Consider the following 27,898-nt stretch of genomic DNA (forward strand, 5'->3'; position numbering starts at 1 on the left):
GAAACCTGTGCTATGTAGACTTCTTTTCTCAGGATCACTTGTACTAGACTGCCCTGGTGTTTTAGATGTGTGTAGATCATGGTTAATTTTGGACACAGAAAACCTAGACTCCTGAGTTACCTGTGCTATATAGCTCCTACCCTTGGGTTTGTCTCAAGGGCAGGTGTCTAGGCTTGTTTACCTCCTTTCCATACCTCACCCCATGCTTCTACCTCTGGCTTACAGCTTCCAAGAGCAGCAGGGATGGTGACAGACATACCCTTCCTCTACAGCCCTGTGACTGGCACCAGCATATTCTTCCCATCCCTTTGACTGGTTCTCTGGGGATTCCCATGCCTAAACCATCAAAGGGTTTCCAGTCGACTCATAGGAACACCAGGGATTCTTCTCACTAGAGTCTTCTCTTCCTTGTGATGTATGTGGTGATGTGCTCTGGAGTGTAGACAAGATGGGGAGATGAGAGGCAGTTTTCCTTGGTTGAACAGAGCTGCTCCTGTCTGTCTGACCACTAGCCCGTGAGTGGTGGTATGTAGAACATACATGAACAGATAAATCTAAAGTGATTATGTTTTCAGTATATAATCATCGGTGTCAGAAAGTTCAAGAGAATATATAGTTAGATGTATTGTTTCATGCATGTGATATATAACAAGTGATAAATTAACTACAGTGGAAATAAAAATCATCACTCACATTTGCCTTCCTACTCTGGGTGTGACTTGCATGTATGAACATCATTAATGACATGCAGTAACAACCTGTGAGGGTCACTGTAATCCAACATTTCCAAGTCTGCAAAGGGTGATACAGTATCATGAGTGCTGCTACTGTCAGCACTAAGAAAACCGTGTTAAGGAAATTCAGATGCAATGATATTTCTATTATTTCCATGCAAAATTTTTATTGTATATGAATAAAAGCAGAAGTGCTATCAGTTAATTGTCAGTCCTTTTTGTAAAAATTAGTCAGGAACCTGAGATATTTTCCTGACCAGAAAGGAAAGAGACGGGGCCTGGATGTTGGGAACAGATCTTTGTATGTACTGAATATACCATAAGTGCTGCTCACCCTCTCCACCTGTGATTCAGCTTTGTTGTTGATAAATTACTATACCTCACATGGATCCCAGAATTCTGTAATAAAGCTTTAGTTCAATGGTCTGCAGAAAGGAATCTACAAAAAAAAAAAAAAATGTCTAGAATCTATGCTATACAATGGCCCTTAGAAGAACTGCCAATTCAAAGGGTGAAAAGCTATAGGAAAAAAAGATGAATGTGAAGATTATTACAGCAATTTAGAAGCCATGGAAGACTAGACCAGAAATATAAAATAATGATATGGGAGTAAAACAAATAATACATAAAGACAAGATCTTTGATTAGTAAAGATTCAGTAGAAGCTAAAGGGACTGTGGAAAGTCTATGTTTAAAGACTGGGGATGGGTAATGAGTTGCAGTGGAGAAGACAGACCAATTTGGGAGGCAGACATGCTGACAGATGTATCTGGTTTCCAATTCTAAAGAGTCCATGCACAGAATAAAAGTCAAGCATTGCACTAGGCAGCTTTCCATCAATACAGCAAACATCCGAGTTGGTCAACTTTGAAAGAGGAATGGTTTATTTAGGCTCAGGTGTCAGAGGTTTCAGTCTGTGACTGGTGGAGTCCTTGCTTTGGGCCTGTGGTGGTACATTATGGCAAGAATAGTTGGAGATGCAAAATCAGTCACTTCTTGTTTGGGAAATGATGAAGAGAGGAAAGGTGGGACTCCCAGAATCCCCTTCAGGCCACTTTCCACCACAGTGATCTGAAAGGTACTCACTAGGCCTTGCCTCTTAACTTCCTAATACTGATAGTCTGAAGGTCACACGACTATCACATAGACCTTTGGAGGTCATTCCATATCTATATGGTAGCAGTTGTAAAAATCTCCATCTATCTGAGGAATCAATTTCCATCTTTTCTTCCATGTAATAAGATACCAAGAACAGTCTTGTAGACAAATTTTTATACATGGCATCAGAAATTCTAGGTTTGAACTCCAGCTCCTTTCTTTGAGTCCCTTATCTGGCCTTTCTGAACCTTGGCTTTATTCCATTACAGGGAGCTGAATGATGTCCCTGTTGGGTTGTTGAAGTTTGGAGTGGAGGAAGGCTGAAAATTCTGTGAAAGTGCATGACAGAGTGTCATGTGAAGTTGAGTTCAATGACAGAAAATGATGGTCTAGGTGAAATGAAGTCGAATATGTTGGGGGTGAATTGTTCTGTGGTTCCATCAATCAGGTAAGCCCGCCCTCATCATGTGTCACTGTGTTCCCTCAGGCCTGGGACTCAGGCTGGAGTCCACTATCTTCAGGTGTCTGCAGTGGTGTTTTTCTTAACCAGAGAGAGTGACAAATTGAAGGTGCAAGGACCTGAAGGAGAATGGCTTGTGTCTTGATTATTTACCCACCTGCCTTTCAGAAGGTGGCTTCTATATTACTTAAAATACAATCTCCAGTAACATCACATTTGTATTATATGGTGATGTCCTCTAGAAAACATAAATTACAAGAGTGTCCTATGAGCCTTTGAAAATAGATGGGAGCCAAGACAGAAATAATTTAAGATAGAATGATACTTCAATGATTTATTCTGATAACAATGTTCTTGGCAGCATGCAGGCTGAAGAGAGGTGTGAAATCTCTGCCACTCTCTGTCTATTTTTATGGCCCTTGCTTAAAATGATGAAGTATCTAGTCAGTGACTGGAGCCACCTAATGGCCTTCTTTTTTCCCTTGTGCCCACGGTTCCTCCTGCTGTAAGTTAGGTTGTGGAGCAGAGGGATGCTGGTTCTTTGGTCCCCGAGGAAGCAGTACTGGCTGAAGGGAGTGATGCACTGAGAACCTGAGAATGAGAGGGTCACGGCCTTAGACCTTGGAAAAATGGCCCCATGCATTTACAGGGAAGACCTTTTACTCATTGTAGTTGAACTATTCTGAAAATACTGCTTTTAACCATGAGGAAATAAATGGTCATTGTAACTTGCTGAACTGTGAGAAAAGCTCTTCAATAAAGGTGCGAAAGTGTCATCTGCCAGATGGCTAAGGATTCCTCCGCCTTATAGAAATGGTGAGCAGATGCTGGCAGGATGGGTCAGTGGGTAAACACACCTGACATGCAAGCCTGATGATTTGGGCTCTACCCCTGGAATTCTAAGTAGAAGAAGAGACCCAATTCCTAAAAGTTGTCTACACACACACACTAAAAAAAAAAAAAAAAAAAAAAAAAAAAAAAAAAAAAAAAAGAAAGGAAGAAAGAAATTACGAGTAGGTAAGGAGACATTCTGGTGATGGGAGGCCCGTCACAAGGCACTTACTGGCGCCATCCCCGAGGCCCCCAGGACCTCTTCAACTGTCCAAAAGTCGCTGCTTCTGCTTCTGTTAGCATTGTCATGGCCCCAGCACCACTGCTCTGTTCTTCCCACGTTTGTGCCATCAGCTCATCCAACTCTTATAAAATTAGGCAAAAAAACATGATGCAAACTAAACATTAGTTGAGTTTCTTGCTGTGGCCATGGAGGAGGTGGCACACAAGAGCATCTCCTAGTCACCTCACTGAGTGAGCCTGAGTGGCCTGCTTACAAAGGCTAAGGCCATCTTTTGAACAATTCACAGTAATTTATTTGAACCACTCAGAGCCTTGCCTCTTAACATCAATCACAGTTATGCAGGCTTGTGTTAAAGGCCAAGGCCATCTTGCCTCTTAGCTTTGTTTACAGTAGTTCCTCTACCAGGTTAAGTACCAGGATAGAGTGATTGCAGAGCCATTGAGAGTTCATTGAAGGTTGTGAAGAGCAGAGGTCTGGTCCAAACTGTTTTGGAAAACCCTCTTTGGGTCTGCACCTTCAGAAGCCAGGACAATTGGCTGAGATCTTTCCATAGTTGTCTCAAGGTGTGAGTGGGGTGTTCAAGATGGCTGTGCCTGGCATGAGGGTGGTCTGCTTGGTGTTAAACTGAAAATCATTTTGCTCAGTGCATCAAGGGAATCCACTAGCTACTAACTAGGGAGCCAAATTGCCCCACCCTGTATCATTGTTTATTTACAGGTAAATGGACCAGAAGAAGAAACACTTACAGTATAATTTTATTTTATTATTCTCATTTTGTTTGAAGCCACACAGACAATTTTATTAGAGCTTAGAAGAGGGAAAACCCCAAGGTAGGGAAGCTAATTTAAGTTTTAACATCAACTCAGAGGAGGGAAATTGAGGAGAGAAGGAAAACAGCTATTCCCTTTAAACTGACATGGGCTCAAATATATGGGCTGGCAAGCAGCCAAAAGGTGGGAAGGAAGCTTTAGAGAAAGAGTGAGAAAGCCTGAATGCTGCTGGGAAAGACCAATAAGTCAAGGAAAACATGCTCAGAGAAGAGAGAAAACGCAAAGAAAAATTACCCCTTCTGAATAATCCCAAAAGGCGTGAAGGCCTAGGACTCCACATGGCCACAGCTTGTGAGCTTTTGCCTACAATACAGTATGAAAAATTATTGTTAACACTACTAGTTTTAGCAGAGATTGACAGTGCTATAACAGCGCTTTTACATCTTTCCAGTGTCCAGGGAGAGGTGGATGTCCCTCAGCTGTCTCTAAATGATCTGTAGAATTTAAAGTATACTTGGAAAGGGTCTGTAGGGAATTTCTTTTTATTAAGTTGAAAATGTTCGAATCTCAGAAGAAAGGGGGTCATTATATCATAGTGAAAAGGAAGGACATAATGCAATTTAATCTGTATAGGTTAGGACAACTGAAGGTCATTTTAGGGACAGAAGGTATAGCTCTGTTGCTAGGGTGACAGGCAAGCATGCATTGCAGCCTGATGGCAGCAGCCCCACATGTAAGCAGGTGAGCATTGCTGCATGCAGTTGCGAGCTGATTCAGTGTTGCTGCGTGTAGTTGTGAGCTGATTCAGTGTTGCTGCGTGTAGTTGTGAGCTGATTCAGTGTTGCTGCATGCAGTTGCGAGCTGATTCAGTGTTGCTGCGTGTAGTTGTGAGCTGATTCAGTGTTGCTGCATGCAGTTGTGAGCTGATTCAGTGTTGCTGCATGCAGTTGTGAGCTGATTCAGTGTTGCTGCATGCAGTTGTGAGCTGATTCAGTGTTGCTGCATGCAGTTGTGAACTGGTTCAGCATTTCTTTTCATCTTCCACTAAGCTTGGAAAAGACTCTATGAATTCTGATGTGTGCTAATGCTCTGGACAGTGCAGAGAATGATCTTTGCTAGCCATACTTCTAATTTTGAATGAATGAATTTATCCAGTGTATAGAAAACAAAATGAAAGACTAAATAGCCAGTGGCAGGTAGATAGGAGCGTCAGGTAGACAGCAAAGCACCACCAATCCTGTGGTTATGGCATTTACCAGACATGACAGGAGTAGCTTGGACTGGAGAGCCACCAAATGTGACATCATCACCTCAGGCGCTGACAGCATTCAGATGACCAGGGAGGTGAAGCAGTGAACTGGAGTTCCGCATTGAGCTTTCCTCCACAGATGAACTTCCTGTTCCGCTGTAGGCATTTTCATCTCACAGCGTAAACAGTAGCAGCCTCTGTTGTCTTCCTTACTCATCCCGTGGACATGTGTTTGAACTTTAGGCTGTGTGCTGTTCTTTCCCCCTTCTGTAACAGGGTTAGGGGGCCAAGTCATCCCTGGATAAGGAACCTTGGAGGATACTTTGAGATAAAAATGCTTGGATCTAAGCTGGGGGAGGGTGTCTGATCCCACTTCCAGAGCCAGACTTCACTTCTCGGTGAATTCAAAAGTACATGACAATTCATCAATTGTGTGTCCATTAGGGTAAGTTACAGGTTTTCCATAAATCCTTGCTTATTTCAATTTAGCATTTGTTTTGGTAGAGCCCACATTCACTCCCGAAGTGATATATATGATGACCGCTGTACAAGGAACATATGTGTTTAAATACAGAGGCCAACCTAAATTCAAATTGCAGGTCTTTTGTTTACTAACAAGATTTAGAACAAATGCCTCCAGCCCTTAATGTGACTTACTTAAGCTTGGTCTGATCTACAGAGTGAGTTCTAGGACATCCAGGGCTACACAGAGAAACTCTGTCTCTAAAAACAAAAACAAAAATAGAAACAAAAGCAAAAACAAGAAAGAAGAAAAATGAAGGAAAGAAAGAAATTTATTGTTCAATGTTTATGTATAATGTTTAGTAAGAGGCATTGATGTGCCATTCTACACACTGGAAAAATCTTGGGGTTAAAGCAATAATAGCAACAGAATGTTAGCTCAGTTGGTAAAGGGCCATATGGAAAGCACAATGGACCTGAACTCACCCCTACCCCCCAAATCCATGTAAGAAGCCAGGTACGATGATGCATGCTTGTAATCCCAGCATTACAGAGTGAAAGACAGCCAGGCACAATGATGCATGCTTGTAACCCCAGCATGGCAGAGTGAAAGACAGGCAGGTCCCCAGAGCTTTATGGCCATCAAGCCTGGCATACTCAGAGAGTTTAAGCCAATGAGAGATCCTGTCTAAAAACACAGAGCTCCAAGATTGAACTTTGGCCTCCATGTGTGTGTGCACACATGTGAACCCACCTGGACACACACCTACACGAACACACATGTGACATATTTGAGAAGCCTATACATTATCTGAGACAAGGGCAAAACACAGATAAACACCAACTCATCCGAACAGACATAGCACTAGGTACTGTGTACAATGATGATCAATACCAGGGGTGCAGCGTGAGATGAAGAACTGTGATTGTAGATCACAGAAATCTATTAGGAGCGCAGAAGCATGACATCAGCGCAGGAGTGATTCCTGCAAATTTCTGAGATGAACCTGCCAGGGAGGAAAAATAAAAGATCTGGGATTCTGAGATGAAAATGTGCTTATAATTCATATCTAAAGTGTGGTGGGGAATGACTGTAATGCACAGCACAAGTCAGTGAAGACATGCATCACCTGGCTACGAAACTGTTTTTAATATTTAAACTATTGATGGAGGAGCAGATTTGAGACCATTATGTAAGAGACACTATACATAGGGCTTTTGTAAGCTTTGTGTTATCAATAAAATTATCTTAGTTTTAAATGGTCTGCGTGGCTTTGTGTGTGTGTACATGCATGTGTGTGTGTGTGTGTGTGTGTGTGTGTGTGTATGTTCTGCCTGTCTCTGCCTCTCCAGAGCTAACATTACCAGCCTTCATCCCCACCCTCGGATTTTTGTGTGTTCTGGAAATTGAACTCAGGCAAGTACTTTTTTGGCTGAGTTACCCTGTAGCCTTGGCCTGGCTCACGAGATAGCTTAGTTTCCACTTTTTCATATTCTGATTATCCTCTATGCATTGACAGATACAAGTGGAACCTGTGCTCCTAACACAATTTGAGAATCTGAGCTCTTTCTCCCACTCTCTCTGGACTGTTAGATAGTCTCCAGTGTGCCCTCAGGTATCATCCTAAACACCATTACATGAACCCTAATGAAATGTACAAAGGACACCTCACAGTTCTCTTTCTGTTTTCTTATCTTTAATTCTTACAATCTAGATGCTCCTGGAAGAGGGTGTTTCTTGCTTGTTGTAAATTTCCAACATTATATTCAGTGTTCAGAAGCAGATAAAACACATAAAACCAAAAGGTGATGAATGACGCAGCTGTTTAACATATTGGTGAATGAATTCCTACAAGTGTGTAGTCTTCAAAGGCAGAGAAATTGGAATTCTGTGAGACATGAGCTCTCCTGGACTTACTGGGTAAAACTAGGCAGGCAGAGGGCAGGATCTGCTACATCTCCAGTCTAGGATCATGCATGAGTATGGCGGCAGGTTTGATTAAATGCATGTTTACAAGCCAAGTGGATTCTCTGCAAGTAGTTCCAACTTCTCATTTGCATTTATTGCATGCATTCAAACTATCATGATATTATCTTAAAATGTAATACCTTGGATATTGAGTGATATGTTTATTTTTATGAATCTATAATTCTGACAAGTGATAATGGTTTTTATAGTGATTGCATATTTATAATTTTGATTGGTGTATTCATGAAAGTAAATGATGTGTTTTCTGCAGGATGAAAAGAGGAAAACACCCTGACCATGACTTGATCCAGGAACCAGGGCTTGAAATCTCACCAATCCGTGAGCTTATCCCAGAGTCAGGCCACAAAAACCCATCAATCTCAAACCACCCTGAAAGTTCTGTCCCCCAAGAAACCCTACATAAGCTCTGTGCTGCTTCTCACCCTAAAGGCAGCCACCTCCCTGGATTCTTCCTCCCAATAAATCTCCTGAGTGAGATTTGCCATGTGGTGAGGTTTGCCGTGTGGTGAGGTTTGCTGTGTGGTGAGTTTTGCTGTGTGGTGAGTTTTGTTGTGTGGTGAGGTTTGCTGTGTGGTGAGTTTTGTTGTGTGGTGAGGTTTGCTGTGTGGTGAGTTTTGTTGTGTGGTGAGTTTTGCTGTGTGGTATGACACTTTAGCCTGAGAAGAGCCCAACTGTAGCAATTTTCCCCTCGGAGAGCAGAGCTCTAACAATCTCCCAGGGAAATCTCTCCCTGCAGAGCAGAATTGATACACTTGCATTGGAGAGACCTTTCCCTCCAGATAGTGTAATATTTTATCAAAAATAGAAATATAGTGGAGCAAAGAAATAAAATAGTGGAAAGACCCAAAGTTTAAAAACTTGTAAGAAGTCAGCTGAAGTTTGAGAGTCAGGAGCACTTTTTTTTAGAAAACAAAAATTAACACTCTGAATGCTCTGACTTTTCTCCGAACTCTTGCATACCTCCTCTGTGGACAGCCCCCTCCAATGTGTTTCCTAATTGAGATGACGCTCTTGGAAGAAGGGAAATCGCTGCCCGTTTCTGTCTTGAATTGAAAGCTGTACTCTTGGTCTGTTTACAGAGTGAAACACACACTGAACCCCTGGGGTGTCTGACCTCTGGGGTTAGCAGATATCTTTCTAGGGTGGCTACGTCTCTGAGCTGTTTTCCTACCGCCACCCCTAGGCAGAAGCCAGCAGCCTATATACAAAGAAAACATTAGATGGAGGAGGAGATGTTCCTAATCCCCTCTGCATTTAGTGTGGATCCTGTACAGTGTGTCTGGATTCCTCACCTCTTCATCCTTAGCAATTATGTGCTTCTGGAGCATGCTCTTTCTATGTGGCTAGTCTTGTATCTTCTTCATTTGTTAAGGCTCTGAAGACATGAAACATTTTAGAAATCATGGAGATACTTATCTAGATAATTAGAATGAGCTATTTTATTATTAAGTTGTGTCTACTGTATTCTTCTGAAACCAATTCATCATTCTTTGGCATGCAGTCACACCATAAAAAAGGAGGAGAATCTTCCAGTCAATTAAACAAACAAGCTCAGTTAGAGGACTTTTTTTTTAATGGAACCTTTCCCTGACTGTCATTACAAAATTATGGGGCAGAGTAGCTCAAATCTAATCAGAAAAGAATCAAAAGACACTTGAAGGGAGGTCAGGGAAAATGCTCGCATCTCATAACGTTGTTCTTATAACAAAAGGATTTGTTCAGTTTAACATATTGGTTGCATTGGGTTTTTTATTCTCTCCATCATTATGTTTACTAGTAATAGTCTATAGATGAGAGATTGAATTCTAATTAATAAGACTGGGCCATTGGCCAGTTTAAAACTTAGATACTTCAATGTTAAAATAATTTTGCTAACCAGGGAGAACGAATACCAAATTACTAACATGAAGTGGCCATGTTAAAATTGGTCTCTGTCCAAAACTGAAAGCCTAAAAGGCCACACTCAAGTTATCATAAGGGTTCAGGCAAGGCGTGGGGGTGCAGATTCATGTAAAGGAATGCTTTGCCTCTTTCTACTACCGATTATGAATATTTCCTCGGGGTTGGTAAGAAATACAGTTTCATAACATGTCCAACTGGTTTGGGTGAAACCTATCCAGTTTCTGTGGTGGTTGACTCCTGGTGAATCTCAATTTCCTCATTGGCTTTGGATCCTCTACAAGAACCACCTGTTTTCAGGGCAGGGTTTGGTGCTGCACAACATTTCTTGGCATGTACTGTACTGAGTATGGTAGTGTTTTGGTAGATCTTGGTATGGCTTATTTTCATTAGGATTTACTTTTAGATCTGTGTAAATTCTCCCACCACCACCATTTCATGACAGACTGTTGTTTGCACTTTAGTAACATAGTTTTGCCTCTTGGTTAGATGAATAGTAACCAAAGAGATAAGGATTGTTATCAGTTACAGAAATTCTTTACATCCAAGTCATGATTGTTAGGTCCATTATGTTAAGGGACTGAGGCAGCTAGCAAATTTTGCTTTAATAGATAAAATAAGGGCCACAGATATTTCTATACCTAAAGCACACCTGATTGTACTCAAATTGTCTTACTTAGGGTGATATTTTGTATCATTTGTGGAAGAATTTTTAATTTTCCCTATTTTGGAGACTTTCATACATAGGTACTTTATTTACACCGTTTCCACCCTTCCATGCCTGCTTTCGTGGCCTTGTGTTCTGCCTCTGCTTCCTCTCAAAATAGAGACCGATTCTTCTTTAAGTATTATGAGTCCTGTTCAGTGTTGCTCACATGTACATGCATTCATGTGTTCAGGGCTGACCACTTGAGATTGAATAATGTCTATGGAGGCTTTGCCCCTCAACACTGATTCTCTGTCTCTTGTCAGCCATTGCTTATCTGCAGCTCTTCATTAGGAGTGGGGCCTTCTGGAATTCACTCCCATCTATGTTGGCATGTATACTGGTGTGATCATTATACTGGTTTTGTTTAGGCAACCATATTGCTGAGCCTTCATGGGTATGGCATCCATGAGAAATCACTACATGGTAGCAGGTGTCCTGGTTCTCTTGCTCTGACAATCCCCCCTTCCCCAGTGTCCTCTGAGTGTTGGGTGTAGAGGTTATATTATAGATGTACTAATTGGAGCTGGGTACCACGTAATCACTTATTCTCTGTATTTTGAGCAGTTATTTGTGGCAAATGATGTCTACCGAGCTTAAAGTAGTTATCATAGACATTGCTACGGAATTTGCCAAATAATTAATATCCTTACTTAAAAATTATTTTGACTAAAAATGGGCAGAATTTGCTATTGTCGCTAAACCCTTTATATATTGCAGTAGTTTTTTATGTCTAAGTTTTAGGAAGTAAATGGATTCGTTCATGTAACAATATAATATTTCTAATTATGTAGCTAAAGCTCATGTTTATAAAATAACACTGTTATAGGTTCTACTGAATATCTACTCATAGTCAAGCAAAATGATGAAGTAATGACAGTTTGTCTTAATGGAGTCAACAGGTCAGAAGGTGCCCCAGTAAGGGAAAGGATCAAGGATGCATGAGCATACGGCCTCCACTGTCTGGTGGTGTCTGTCCTATGTCAGCTAAGCTTGTAGCTACTCTACTGCTTTTTCACTGAGTGAGACTTTTAACCCATGTTCCTATCATGCCACTGCATACATGGAGTCATAAAAACTAGATCTTGGTAAGGGGTAGGGGTGGGCATGACTTGGGTAAATTCAGATGGCCTTAGTTCTCCGCTACTCCATAAGTTAAGCAATACCTAACCCCAAAGAAACTCACCAAGCTCATCTAGATGTACATGAATGAGTCACTCAGGCTCTTGCTGTCACCCCATGTTAGGGACACATGTTATCATTTCAAATTATTTATAGGTTGCTCTAAGCAACAGAACTCTTGCCAAGTAGTTGTAAATCATACTTTTACCACTTCTATTAACTCAGATTTATCTTTTCCAATCTCTTTCATACAACTTTGCAATGGTTTGGATTAGCTTAAAGTGAAGGCTAAATTTAGGTTTGGCAATGGAGTCAATTTTGCTGAGGTTTTAACACCCTCTACACAGTGTAGCTTCAAAGCCCAGACCAGGATTAATCAGTCTCTGGTTATGAATTATATAACAATACATGAGTAACCACAAGAAAGTAACTGAGAAGATTTGTTAAGTGCTGTGGCTAATGGCTTTGTTATTCAGGGTGTAGAAAACCTTTGATCATTTGAAGTAAATATGATTTATTATAAAACAGCTGGGCAAGATGGACATGGGATACATCCAGGTTTTGCTAGACATGAAAGTGTTCAGAAATAGGAAAAAACTGTGTGTGGTGTGTGTGTGTGTGTGTGTGCCATGATGTGCATGCAGAGGCCAGAGGACAACTTGGACAACTTCAGGCACTGGATTTCACTTTTCACTTTGAGACAGGCTGCCTTATTATCTCCACAGTCGTCAGCTCACAAGGTTTTGAGGATTCTCCTGTCACTGTCTTCCATCTCTCATACAAGCATCAGGATTACCGATGCTCGTTATCATGCCTAGTTTTCCTTGCTCTCACTGTGGACCTGGGCTCAGCTACAGGGAGTTAATCTAGTTAACCATCTTCCCAATTATAGCTAGTTTATGAGTTTAATAATTACACACATCTCATGTCCACTCAGAAAGAGGAATGTCTCCTCAGAGTCCTTTAAAATTAGATGCTTCTGCTGTTTGAAACCTACAGGAACTTTTAATTTGGATCGTTTGTTTCCCAGTGAAGTGAACTGTTTGTTGTTGTTATTGCTTCATAAACCTATAGTCAGAAGTGTCAGTGAACACCCAGAACCTATAGTCACAAGAGTCAGTGAACACACAGAACCTATAACAGAAGTGTCAGTGAACTTTTGATGTGAGTTAACTCAGTAGAAGTTGTAAAACTCACAATAGCTAGGTGCTGGGAAGCTACTGCTTCTGTAACCTGGGTCGTTAGAAGTAGAGATTCCCTGCTCAGCCATTTTGAACATCTTTCTGACAAAACCAAATTAATTTTAGCACTTTTGTTCCCAGGATTTCATACAGTTCATGTGTTAAAGTGTCAAGGTCACACAATTTCTGAGAAATTTGGTCTATCATTATATTCTATGGTAATGTAGTTAAGTGAGCAGGTTCATTACAATTCATCAAGGACCAATGTACCCTGCATATGAATGAAAGCAATATAGATTCATTACTTCAGTACTGTGTTAAAAAATTATAAAGTACTTTGTATTGAATTTTTTTCACTAAAGTTTTTCTTTTTCATAGTATATCAGGTGTTTCTTCCTACACCTCTTTGAGATAGGCAATCTAATCAATAGTGAAGTATGGATGGAGGCCATAGCCTATAGTCTGGGCAGTAGACAGCTGCTAAGAGGAGAAAGTCAGGTTTCCTCAGGGGTGAGGACCCTGGTAGGTTGCTCACAGTACAGTGGTCAGCTCTATCCTCACATACATGGGAGCAACACTAATTAGACAATACTAATGTGTGTGTGTGTGTGTGTGTGTGTGTGTGTGTGTGTGTGTGTGTGCAACATAAAGTTGGGAGAGTATGGTGGTTTGAATAGGAATGAGGTTGCAAAAGCCAGTTCCAGGCCCCTCTTCCTTCCTCTGCTGTTCCCTGTGGATGAGGAAGTAACTTCAGCTACTGCTCCAGTGCCATGCATGCTGCCATGCTCCCCACCATCATGATAGTGGACTGAGCCTCTAAAACTGCAAGCAAGCCCCCAATAAATACTTTCTTTCATAAGAGTTGCTGTGGTCACGGCATAACTTAGTAACTAAGACAGAGGGAATATGGGGGTAGGACCTGGGAGGAGTTGGAGAGGGGTGGTTTTATCAAAATAAAATGCAATCATTCTTGAAGAAAAAAAAATTGTGTGACAATAAATTGTCTGGGGAGGGGAGAAATTGAGAGTTATGGGAAATGGAGAGATACCAAACCCATTTTATCTGTTTTTCTTTCTACTTATCTCATTGATTCAATGGAATACAGCACATTCCCAATTTCACTCCTGAATTCCAAATTGTTACTCTGAGCACAGATTTCCTAAAAGCATGTCAGAAGAATTCAGTTTTAAGGTCATGGGATGTGAAAAAGGGGATCTGTGTGTGATGAGGGGAATCAATTCTAAAATGGGAAGGCATCTTTGTGAAGGTCTTGAGCATATGGCTTGAGCTGAGCTAAGTAAGCCCCACAGAGTTCTTTCTCCTGAAGAGGCTGTGAAAGATGACAAGCATTTATGAGTACTGATATTCCTTTCACAAGCTTTATTTCTATCTTTTGATAACTGTGACCTCCATGTGGGTACTGGAAGTTGATTATATAAAGCATAAAGCAGTTGGTTTTAAGCTCCATTTCAAGTGATGACACCAACATATTTCTTTAAGGAGTATGGTGGTGCATTGGTGTGGGAGTCTGCCAGAGTACAGCTCCAACCTGTCAAAGGGTTCTTGGGGGGAGGAGAGAAGAATGAGGAAATAATAGGAGAAATATAGGAGGAGATGATAATAAAGACAGAGACATAGGATAACTTTGGAAGGCCCTGGGTCAATACTTAGTCGACTCAAGGGTTTATTCCAAAGGGCTTTTGTATCATACCAAGGGGTGAAGCAAAAGACTTCCCCCTATCAAGATCAAAGCATGACATACAGCCAAGTGTAGACTCTCCACAACACCTGGTACCCATGCATGTGGCCAAATCATCCCATTATGCAGCCCTGCTGGGTAAAACAAGCTCTGAATCTCTGATCTTGAGTAATTTGGGCCCCCACACATTGGCTCAACTATGTCTGCTTCCAGAGAGACAGCTGCTCACCCACATGTATCACTGAGTCTCCAAGATAGCAAAGAAACTCAAAGCTCATCAGTGCATCCATTAATACAGTGTTCACTCACATGGCAATATTTATTCAGTACCCACTGTACACTAGGACCTAGGCCAGTTGTTGGGATTTCAAACATCTTACCATCAACAAGGAGAGAGATAGCAAGTGAATCATTTGTTGACTCTTCCAAAATCTACCCACCATAAATGTGCCTCTACTCTACATACTCAAGCACATCCACACCCCAAACCAGCGATAATGTCACTCAGCAGGTATGAACTGAACTATGAACTCATGTGAGAGGTAATGGCACTTAGAAGATGAACTATTGCTGATGAGCCTAAGAAGTTTAGACATTAAAAATGAAAGAAAAAATGGGAAAACTAATGTGAAGTGGCCATCTGTTTATGTTACCAAGAATGAATATACTTACTCATACACATAAAAAAGCTGTAATTTATTATAATTTTCACTTTTTTAACTAAAAAATCATGAAAAATAACACCCCTTCAAAGGAACAGATCTATCTTAAAGTTAGCCATTTGAATGAAACACTTTCAGCTGTGTGTGATCGTGCAGATCACCATGGATATCATTTTGTACAGTTATGCACACTTCTCTTATTTCCTTTATAAAGACCCCTCAGTGTATAAATGTAGTCTAAGGAGTTCTAAAAGAGAAGAAGCTGCAATGTGGGACTCTCCAAAACAGAACCAGGTTTCCCACACTTACACATGTCGGACAATGGTCAAGTTGCTTTCATCTTGCTTATCTGTAACTAGGAATTCTAATGAAATTTATCGGGATTGACTTGTACCCAATCTATATAAAACCACACACTGCCTATAGGCAACAATATATCACAGCCCTTACTGTGGCAGCACGCCTCCATAAGAGTAAGATATCCTCAAACCTCAGGCCTGCACTCTCACTGTGAAGAGCTTGACAGATCTGAAAGTGTCTCTTACTACTGAGCTAACAAGTTAATCTGCTGTTCTACACACACTGGAGGAGGGCATGACACCCGGATCAGACACAAGAGACAGGCATTCACAAAAGGAGCACCATCCAGAGTTCCAGCAACTGCTGGATTCTGACCTCAGTTCCCACAGAGCAATGCTGAAGGGACAGGAAACCCCAAAATCACATAACTGGGAAGAGGGAATCTCAATAGGCCCCGCCTCAAAACAAAGAACTGTAGGTCGCTAAGGAGAGCTGAGAGCAGGAGAGGCAGTCTTCCCCAGGGATGAGCTCCCTAATAGGTTATCCAGTACCAAGTGGGCAGTCCTGAAATCATTCAATCATTCGCATACAACTAACGCTAAATGGACTGAAATTATTGCACTTATTCACACACACACACACACACACACACACACACACACACACACACATATATATATATATATATATATATATATATTATATATATATATATATATACCTGACCTTTGTAGGGCATTTGGAGATATATATACACACATATATATCAACCTGACCCTATGAAAGAAAAAGAGGCCATGAATTGGAGAGTGAACAGCAGGGCAGGGGGGGGGAGCATCGGAGATACTGGGGGGTGAAAAGGGAAGGTGGTAGGGATGATGCATTTGTATTTTAATTAAAATACATTTTCTAAATATCTATAATTTTAAAATAATAAATAAGATATTATTTTTTTAAAAAGAGAAACTCAGAATATATGGGATGGGAATCTCTTATAACAGGAAGTAAGGATGCTCGATATTTGCCACAGAGGGAGATACAACATTGGTGCTTTGAGCAGTAAAACAAGCCTGTCCTTTGCTAACATGGGGCCACCATCTATCTGTCGGTCAGGCTGATTCCTGTTCAAGAAACCCTGAACAAGATCAGTCCAGAGCAAAGGCGATTAGTGAACAGGAGGACTCCCACAGAGAGTGGCTTCCTCAGTCCTCCCACCTTTCAGAAAATCGTGCTCAATTGACTGCCCTTCCCGCCTGTACACATGACGGCTCTTAATAAAAACAGTGTCTTAAGAAAGCTGCAAACTGCCACTTCCTCCCCGCTTTCCGTCTCCCTGTCTTCATGCTCTCCCTCTTCCTCACCACCCAGTTTTGTATGGTTTTCTACACTTGGGTCTTCAACTACTCACACTCCAGTCGGTGCTTATAAGATGGGATAGAACATAAATACTGAAGAAATGTGTGCCAATTACATCTGTGAATAGCCATGGGAGCACTCTTTAGTTGTTGAGATGGAGCACGGTTCTCCTCTATGACTTAGTAATTTCAATCCTAGATGTGCACACTGGAATTTGGAAATTATGAACCATGCAGATGAGTCTTCACAGCTGTATGGGATGGGTACATGCATCATATATGCTGTAGTCCTACCCATTCAAATCCATTCTCTCTCCTTACATTGCCGCCCAGTGACCTTACTTATATGATAATAGTATTGTTACCACTCTCTAAATGCACTAATGTACCTCACTCTGCCTCCTTTTTAAAAATTTTGTGAAATGGAATAGTGTTTTGTATTCCTTTGTGTCTGCCTCTAACTCGTCATAATGTTTTATGAGATTTATTTATATTCTTGGGGAGAGCTGAACTTTACTGTTGTAGTTTATTTCTGTTTATTTTGCATGGGCTTTTACTATATGTGTCATTTGCAATTTATTTACCCATTCTTTTGTTGGTGACTCTTAATACTTCTATAACACTAAACAGTGGTTCTATAAACATTTTTATAAATGTGTGTGCTGCACATATTCTAGGCTATATACCCAAAAGTCAGATTGATACATTGCAGAGTCTATGTATCTTTCATGATAAAGGTTGCTTTCAAAATGAGTTTTTCAATCTGTACACATACAAGCAGCATATTAAAGTTTCTGTTTTATCTAGTTTCCGTTTTATATAGTTCACTTTATTAAAATAAAAGTATGTAAAAACACTTAATAGTACTTACCAGTGACAAGTCACAGTCTAAGAACATTAATCTAACTTTAAAATAGAATTAATCTGGGCACCCTGCTAATCCCGCGTTCTAGAAAAACCAATAAGACACAGATGAAGTAACTTGCTCTAAAGCACGCATTTGGAAGGAGCAGAGTTCAGCTCATGAGATGGCTCCTAACCATTCTCGGATGACATCATCGCTCTACCTTCATGTCTGTTATGCTCATGCTTTTTTCATTTTTGCTAACTTAGCAGATCTATGTACATGACAGTGTTCTTAACTTATGTGTTCTCAATATAAAAAAGATTGAATAACTTTTGGTACTTTGTGGGGCATTTGGATATTCCCTTTTGAGAACCTGAGGCTGAAGTCCCTGTAGTCTGGGTCTTTGTTTTCAGTTCTCTCTGTGTTTAGGAACTGGGGCTTTTAATCTATGTATATATGTGCATATATGTATACATACACAAATTTATGTGGTGGTTGTCTATTCTAGAGTCTATGCACACTTGATTAATTGGTTTCTTTTAATTGTGTATAGATATTAAATTATTAAAATGGATGTGTGATATCATTAGCCACACGACAGCTTTCAAGATGTAAAAAAATATGTTTTCTTTATTCATTTTTATTTATTTTTTTTCCAGCGCTGAGGACTGAACACAGGGTCTTGTGTTTGCAAGGTAAGTACTCTACCACTGAGCTAAATCCTCAACCCCTCATTTTTATTATTTTTGCAAAGTTTACATACATATATATGTTTGTATGTGATGTGTTTCTCTATTGTATTTGCACAAACATTTCCCAAATACATAATAGGCATATCAGAGACTAGTGGAATCCTTACATTACTTCCCTGACCCGGGGGGGGGCTATCCTCATTCTTGGTAGAGGAGATAAAGTGAAAGCCACTTGATCTGTCACAATAGTGGAAAATAGGAAATCAAAGGCAATTTCTCATTCCTGGAGAGGCTGTGGAGAGACTCAGATCTGAATGGGACAGGGCTAATGCTGCCCACATCACCACTCAGCTCACCTTTTGACCTCACAAAACAGAGATCTTGGAAGAATGACGGCATAAACTTAACCAGATATTGACTCCAATGATAGCTGTTATTTTAGGTACAACTTCATCATGAGAAAATTGCCACACTGCCTAGGATTTAATAGGCAGCTACTATTATACAAATTATTTGCCCCCTTATACCTCTAAGTGGAGCCCACCAGTGTTGTGAAATATTATTTAACTGGGCAAACATATGATAATGTTTGTTTATGCCATGGAATATTACTTTAACTATGTGAAGGTGTGTTACATTTGTTTGTGCTGCTGCATTTGTTCAACTATGTAAAGATGTGTTGCATTTGCTTCACCTTGTCTGCCTAAGGCACCTAATTGATCTATAAAAAGCTGAACAGCCAATAGCTAGGCAGGAGAGGGCTGGAGGCAGAGAGAATAATTAGAAGGAGAACTCTGGGCTTACAGAGAATTAGAGGATTGAAGAGAATAAGGGAGAAAGAGGGGGACACACCCAGGGCCAGAAGCCAGCCAGACACTGGAGGAAGCAGGAAAGTAAGACAGACAGAAAGAAAGGTAAAAAGCTGCGAGTCAAAATGTAGATCAAGAGAAATGATAACTTAAGTTATAAAAGCTAGCAGGAAATAAGAGCTAAGATAAGACTGAGCCTTAAAAACTAATGGGGAGTCTCTGTGTCATGATTTGGGAGCTGCTTGGTGGCATAAAAGAAAGCCTGGTACAACCAGATCAGTTTTCTTTTATCAGAAAGGCCCATAAATTCCTATTTACATTAGGGAAATATTAAATTGCAAGCTCTATGCTATACTTTAGTCTGCCATGGATATGATCGTCTTTTCCTCTCACAAGATACCACATCTGCCCATCACCTTGATGACAACATGCTGTTAGACCTACAGAACCAGAAGTAACAACAACTCTAGACTGATTCATAAGATGTTTACATGTCAGAAGTAAGGAAAAAAATCCACTACCTTAGTGACATTTCCAGTGGTTCAGTAATTCAAAACAATTCAAGCTGTCCCTTCTTGGTGAAGATGAGAAGAAAAATGAGTGTCGCCTCTGATCTCTCCAACAACAACAAGGCAGTGCCTGGTGACCTGCTTTTGCTTTTGTAGGCAATATGTTCCTCATTAAAGTGTGGAAACCCTTTACAAGGAACCTGGAAGCCTGCTAATCTTGAAGAGGATTCTATCTAACAAAATCAGATAAGGGCCTGCAATAAATATGGTATGCAAGCCATCTGCTAGGTCATTTAGTCCATATGACCTGGCCAATCTAAAGATAGGCTGTTTGATGTAAGTGGGTTATGGTACAAAGCCACCAGATTTGGTGAGAACATTGGTATTTTTCATAGGTAAGTACTCTTAAGATATAGTTTGGGGGTTATGACTGTCCTCGTGCTGAATATTTAATTGTAGCCACTGAGTTGCCATGAAACTTGAGTAGACCATTGCCAGGAACCATCCCTGGCAGTGGAAAGGTCCCAGCAGAGGATGTAAGGAGTTGGCAGGGGAAGGAGGTGAGCCAGGCATGATGGTTGGGAGAATCTGCAGCCTGACTAACTAACAGCCAGAGTGCTTCTTTATTTATACAGAATTTAGTAAGCAGGGATCTATTCATGATGTTTCAAAACATATGTCATTATCATTATTGTTTTTGGACATGTGTTTCACTTCCTTTTGCTCATTTTTTAGTCATCATTGACAAACTATGACAGAACAGAGTTATCATTTCCAATCATTTTCTCTCAAGTTTTGATATCATTGATAAAGACTTGTCATTTTTACTCATTAAACCAAAACCCAGTTTTTAAGAATCTAGAGGCATATGACACCGTGTTCTCATGCTGATAGCTCTGGGTGCTTCAAGGATGCTAGAACAAAACAAAATTTTCAAGCAAGCCCAGGCATATTGCATGTCCCAAGCAGAGTTTTATTAACTCTTAATGATCAGAGTGTCCAGGAAAAAAATCCTCAGGCCAAAGCTGCTGCCATTATTATTCAAATTCTGGCATAATACAGTATTTTTTTTATATCTTTATGGAATTAGTCTATATGTCTAATCCTGGCATTCTGTTATTTCTTGGTCATATGTCACCACAGGGCCTTTGCATGTATTAACTTTTCTAAGAAAGGGAGGTCTTGACATCTCATTCTTTTATCATTTTTCCACTCCAGTTTTGATCATCAATGTAAGTCTCTGTATAGGGCAGAGGTAACTTCAGCTAACCTAACTGTGTTGGTGTATATGTCACGGAATTGCCTGAGTATATAGTGGGCAGAGTCTTGCAATCTGAGCTGTGGCCAACTCTTCTAGCCCACTGAATCTTGTTTACCTTTTTGAGTTTACTTTGTTTTGAATATCTTGTTCCTGCATAAGTACAGGGACAGATGTTTCAAGAATGTTCCATAGCCTCATAAGGAGACCTCTGGCTTCTTTATGTGTGTCACAACTTCCAAGGCATAAAGGAGACCTTCAAGTAGATAAGGATAGCTCCTAGAAGTGGTGGGGAGTGGGGAAGAGATAATATGTTCAGGCCTGTCCTAGGGAAGCTTGGAAGCAGCATTCCTGGGAGAAGGCATAAATGATTCTAAGAAATTTTCCATCAATCCAGTATCCCCAAATTGTACAAATACTAAAAGTGCTCCAAGTGTGCAACAGGTGGAGATGAAAACCAAAGGCAGCATGGCAGCCATCATGTGGCTCAGCATTGCTGGATCTTTGTCAAGCAGCTGTGCTGGCTTTATGACTTCTGCTGTTCTCATCAGATATGGCTGTGGCAGACGATGATGAACCAGTGTGTCTGACCCACCAAACAATGAAAAAGCAAAAACACCTATGGCATCTACTCTCTTTCCATACTCTCTTCTATCATATATCCTGGACTGTGGCATCATAGGGGAATTCCCTACAATACATAGACTGAGGAGGAGAAATTTAGCTTTGTATTATCTGAAAATATAATCCCAAAGTAGGCGGGTAATATATTCCTTTTCTGAGAGATCTTGGACCATGGCGGAGAGAAATCTTTACACTGGAGAGAACTTTTGAGTAGGTACATGTGAGACTTCTGTTTAGGAGAACACTAACTCTGTATTAAATGCAGTTCAATTCTGAAAACTGGGGTGTAACTAGTAGTTTGAATGGATGCTTAGGAACCAAGAAATACAGTCAGAAAATTGATGGCAGGGACATTCAGGAAGAGGTAGGTAGTCAGGCCTTTGAGTGTGCAAAAAGCCTTGTAAATGTTGTGTCCCCTGTGCTTACTGAAGGTAGCCTCTGAAGGCTTTACTAGCCAAATGGACAAGGTGCCCTACTCTGTGAAGGGCATCTGGCCAGTTCCCCAGACATTCCATTACTTCTTCAAAGGACACCATGTTCCTCTTCCTCTTCTTCACAAACTTGCGGCACCCATCAGCGTCCCACCACTGACTGTCCTCTTAAGATGAGACACCATTTCTTCTTCGGTCTTTTCTCCATCACTTCTCCCTTGCTCTGCCTCCTCTGATGTCTCCATTTTAAATGTGTTTCCTACTCTACATTCTGGCTCACTAAAAGTGACCTCTTCTGTCTTGTACAGCTCACTGTCACATTTTGGCATTGGGTTTTGAATTGAGGATCATATTTTTCAGTTTTTACAGTTCTCCTGATTCTTTTAGAAATTGTCTCGGTCACTTCTTATTCTTTTCCATCTGATACACCTGACCTCAGTTTCCTCTGTTGTTTTTATTTATGAACACCATATGTAATGTTGGATAAGAAGTTTGATAATGGTAATATTTATTGCCTTTCCTTTCTTCTGTTCATGCTAATGTTGTTTATTGCTTGTGGCAACTCATTTCCTTGCATGGTTTGGCCACTGTTAATTGTACACTACTCAATGTCTATGAAGGAAATTATCTGCTGGGATTCTTCAAGGCTTAGGATGCATGTCCTTCCTCCAGAAGTAATTTGCGTTTTTTTTTCTTTCTAGTGTTTAAGGCACCATTAGCAACACAGCTTTAAATATATAGTGCTGGTTTCTTGCAAGCACTCATGATAAAACACCAGGCATAATACTGTGGGAAGTAGCTCTATGAGCTACATCTCAAGATCATTTTCTTAATATACAGCCTTCCTAATCTGCCTAATGCCAGTGTAAATTTTCTGCAAGTTCTAGGGTTTGGTGTGGGGAGGAACAGACTTAACTGTCGATCCCTCTTCCTCAAGCAAGTCATTTGTGACTGAATATTACCCTAAAGGTAACTCTTTGGGGACACCAGCTGTGAGGTGTGTAGTTTCTTATTAGAATCTCCAACATTAGGAGCAGGTGTCCTATAAAGACCTTTACAGTTCTGGAGTGTGGGAAGTCCACGGACGTGGTGCTGCCCGATTCACTGTTAGCTGAGGGCACACATTCATAGATGGTTGTATTTTCCTGTGTTCTCTTGTGGTAAGACGGACTGGGATCTCCGTGGGATTCCTCTTATAAAGCCACCAGTCTCGTTTTGTCTCCAAGCACCCACTGAAGGCTGCACCTCCTGATGTCATTGCATTGAGCATCGTTAAGTTTCCACACATGGCTTTGGGCAGGGGTGTGAACAAACATTCTGTACATAGTGATCTTATTTTACCTCAGATGGAGAGAGGGCTTCTGACCCGAAGCAGGGTTTGAGCATCCTACTCATCATTCTTGGGTACCATTTTCTCATATTTCTAACTGATTTTCTTTTTACAATATTGTAATATTTTCAATATTAAGAAACTATTTTCACTGGTATTTTTCCTTGGAGTGTGTGTGTGTGTGTGTGTGTGTGTGTGTGTGTGTGTGTGTGTATGTTTGGCAAGCAGCCCAGCCTGTCACGAGTGACCTCTGTAGATTTTCACCTTTCTTTCAAGTACATCTCATTTTGCATTAGAAAGTGTTTAACTTTCTAGCAGCCATGAAAAATCAGCCAGTGTTCCTGTGCTGGCCCCCACATTGTAAACCAATGGTGCACACTGGTGAATTTCCACTGAGACGGTCTTTGAGAACACTTTTGAGGATAACTGTAGAGAGAAAAGAAAACAAAACATTTTGAATGTATTCTGCTCTGCCATTGACTCATAAATAAGAGTAACTAGCTCTTTGTCGCTAGTGGCTGTTCCTTCTGTGAGGGCAGGAGTGGTGTGACAATCTCAGAGTGAAAGTGTGCGCATTAGATGATAGCTCGCTCATTGACTTAGAACACACTTTGTACACTGCATAGGATGTATATACAATGTTCCACAGATTTTGTTTTCATTGAAACCTGCTTGCAAAACTGGTAAAGGACTTACAATGAAGAAGTTCAAGGTAAAATGCTAAGTAAGTAAAGATCATTCCAATGGGAAAGGCTACTGAATAAAGACAATGTTCCCATGAGCAGAGCTGCTATAGATTTTGGCCTTGGTCTTTAGAGTTAGACTTTCACATAAGGAATGTTAAAACTACATCAGGAGCATGCCAAAATGGACAGGGAAGAATTCATGAGGCCTCAACCCTACACAAAGAACTACAGGCAATTGATGAATGCTCAGAGTGGCCGAGTTGGTCTTCTTTTGGGAAGAGCACACCAACTGCGTGTCCAGTGCCAAATGGCCAGCCCTGAAAACACACACACAGGCAACATTATTCAGATTGAGCAGGTTATGCTTAGGAGTCAATGTGAATATGAATGCACATATCTGCATGAAATAACAATTAATGAAAAAAGAGAGCATGGATTTGAAGGAGAGTGGGGAGGACTGGTGGGAGGGGCTAGAAGGGGTAAGGGAAGTAGACATGTTGTAATTATAGTTTAAAACCTGCTTCATGAAGTTCTATTGAACAGGGGATATTCCATCATAATATTATTATAAGAAGGCAATTCTTGTAGCACAATGACTCCATATATGAAACTTAAATTTAAGAATTCTGACACTCTAATATAGTAGGAAATAATGAATACTACTATATGGTATTTCTGTGTTCCCATTATGACAGAAGGAAAACAGTGCTTCAAGGGTAGTATAAAGAATTTAAATTAACAAATAAAATGGTTCCCTAGAATTTGTTTTGTAAAGTTGTGGAGTGGTTGACAGAGGCACAGCATGGAGTCTTGTTATTTGTTCCTGTTCAGCAGAATGCCTGTGTCTCCATGTCTGAATTCAGATGGAACAGGGCTTGCATTCTTACCAGTGGACTGGACCAGTGTGAGCTCTTTGGGAAAATCAAATTCTCCATGCATTATTTTTTCATTCAATCAACCACGCATCAGATATTTATCAGACAATTTCAGGAAAAGCACAATTCAGTATACTTTATTGTGCAGTAAGTTGATGATGCAGCAGAGAAGAAAAGAGTGTCAAATAGGATTTCATGTTTTCATTAGCAATATTTGTAAGAATTAAAGGAAAATTACATGGAAAGTGGTTAACAGAATATTAGACTATTTGGTTACTGTTATTACAATTATGTAAATAATTTGTCTTAAAGGAGTAAGTAAATGATGTAATAGTTAAAAATCAACAGGAATTTTCACTAATGTAACTAGTTATTTCTTTGGTTGCTACACTGTAACAACAATTATAAGACGTTTATTGCTCTTTTTTTTGCATTCTGGGATTGATTTCAATGCTTTTCACTCTCTAAAGCTACCACTGAGTTGTATTCCCTGTGGAAGACTGTCTCTAATACAGTCTTTCCCCCAACACTCCTCTGTCCAATTAAGATATCCCCACCCACCATTCAAACAAACAAACAAACAAACAAACAAGCAAACAATAATAACACATAGCTTGTTATTTGTGACTGGGACACTGAGCAAACATCACGGCTCATAATTTACTAGATGCCATCCCTACCTGGATAGCAATGGTTGCAGTGAGCCTCTGCTCTGCCCAGTCACATTCATTTTATTCAAAAACCAGATGCTTTTAATAGAGAAGATGTGAAACCTACTTGTAGGAACCCAAATCCCCAAGGCACTGGCACCAAATGTAAAGTTGAATGAATAACTTTGGAAGATAGTGTCTACTTCACAAAAATGTAAAATTCTCATGAGTAAGATGTCCTTGGAAGAGAGTAGAAATAAAAGCAAAACACCCACAGAAACACCTATGCTGCACTTCAGAATGGAGGGGGGGCATGGTTAAAATCAAGGAGATGTTGAGACTTTTGTTACCCATTGTGCCTGAGAATACAGGGAGTGACTGTCTACAGGTACAGGAGGGAAGTCTATCTGGTAATTGGAGATTTAGATTTTCAAGAAGAGTTTGTGCTAGAACTGCTGATGGGGTAAAAGCTTTGCATCTTCCGTGGATGATCACAGTTGAGAGCATACAAGAAGTTACTGAAGTGCCATTTTCTCTGCCTCCCTCTGGCGCCTTAACACGTGGATCTCTGGGAGCATCCCACAGGCACAGCACGAGACACCGGAGCAGGCAGGGGTATTTGAACAGGTTACTTGTATTTGCTTTGCCTCAAACACACTTGTGCTGGTAGGTGGTGAAGTGCAAAGGACCCACATGTGCCACAACTTCTTTCCCTGTTGGTATTCTGAAGGTCTGGTTGAGAATAGCCAACTAGATTGGCCCTCTAGTTAACCTAACTCAGGTGTTAGAGTCTCAGAAACTCCAGTCTGATGCTGTTATGGCAGTGGTTCTCAACTTTCCTAATGCTGCAAAGCTTTACTAAAGTTCCTCATGTCGTGGTGACCCCCAACTGTAAAGTGATTTTTATTGCTACTTTATAACTGTAATTTTGCTATGGCTATGAATTGTAATGTAAATATCTTTGTTTTCCAATGGTCTTAGGTGACCCCTGTGAGAACCACTGTGTTATGCTGTGAAACCCTTGTTTCATAGGCCAGATGCTAGGAGTGGCTTTCTACCCACTCATCAGGGTGGTAGAGACAATCTGCCTGGGCAAGTTGCCATTTAATGTATAAAATTCTTACTTTTCTCTGTGGGTTGGTCTTCTGTCTCTCCTTATCATTCAATTCTTTGTTCATGCCAGGGAACAAGCTTGGCAATCCCCTAGACAGCCATCACCCCAGTGACAAAGCATCGAAGACTCAGGAAGGCACTGAAATGTGAAAAATTTATGAGTTCTATCCCCACAGTTATATAAGCCATAACCATGGGTGAAAGAGATACTGGCTGCCACGCTCCTTGCAGGCTGTGCGGGGAGCTCCCAGATGCAAGGTTGTGAATCATGCCTTGTTTCAGTGGGATTTCAGTGTTGTGCATTTGATCACAGTGTTATGTTAATAAGGGTCACCTCTCCCATATTCCCCTATGACAACAGAGCATCCACTGCAATCCGGTGTGGCTGTTTCATTGGTATCTGGTATGAACAGACATTTGCTCATTCTTCTCCTGGAAAGTAACACAATGTCGATCTGTTAGAAAGTTGACTAAAGTTAGGTAAGGTTTGTTAGAAAGTTGACTAAAGTTAGGTAAGGTTTTCAAAAGTAGTCTTAGGAGAGCAGTGAGGAACAGTGGATTTCTCTCTCACTGTATCTACACAGGACACAGGAAAGGCCATGCGTGGGCACAGCAACACTGTGGTGGTCTGTGTGAGGAGTGGAAGCTTTGCCAGAAGCCAGTCCTGATGTCTACAGCTTACAGGTTCAGCTCCAGATCTGGAACTGATGGATGTGTAGGGCTGAAACCATCCAGCCTGGGCACACTGTCATAGCAGCCTGAGAAGTCTACATAGACTACCACAGAAGTCTCAGCTTGTACTTTTGACCATTTGCTTTAAAGTTGTCTGTCATACTCGTTATGACCATTTTATCCCATTGATGACAAGCTTCTCTCAGTTCAAGTTACTCCATCAAAATGAATAGTAATGATAATAAAGAGAAACAGTGACCTACCAGTTCTGTGAAGTTACATGATACCAGCTTTTCCTTGTATAGCTATCTTCTAAATAATAGAGTCGTCTCCAGTTCCACCCTGGCTTCCCCATTTGATCATTGAGCCTGTGGTTAGTAGTTACTCTTCCTTTTGTATAAATAGGTGAGAATAGGATGAAAGAGACAAAGGATAGCACCGTTTTACAATTCGAACATGGAGATTACTGACATCATCTTTTCAACTGTGTCACAAGTTAATGAAATAAACTTTCAAAGTTATGTTACTGTACTTGGTGTATTTACTCACTCGGACAATACATACTTGCCCAAAGCCTGCTTTGTGTGAGAAGAGCTGGTAGATGCTGAATTCAAACTCTAGAACTGTCCTTACAGTTTGG

Source organism: Peromyscus leucopus, chromosome 5, assembly GCF_004664715.2.
Source record: "Peromyscus leucopus breed LL Stock chromosome 5, UCI_PerLeu_2.1, whole genome shotgun sequence".
Taxonomy (NCBI): domain Eukaryota; kingdom Metazoa; phylum Chordata; class Mammalia; order Rodentia; family Cricetidae; genus Peromyscus; species Peromyscus leucopus.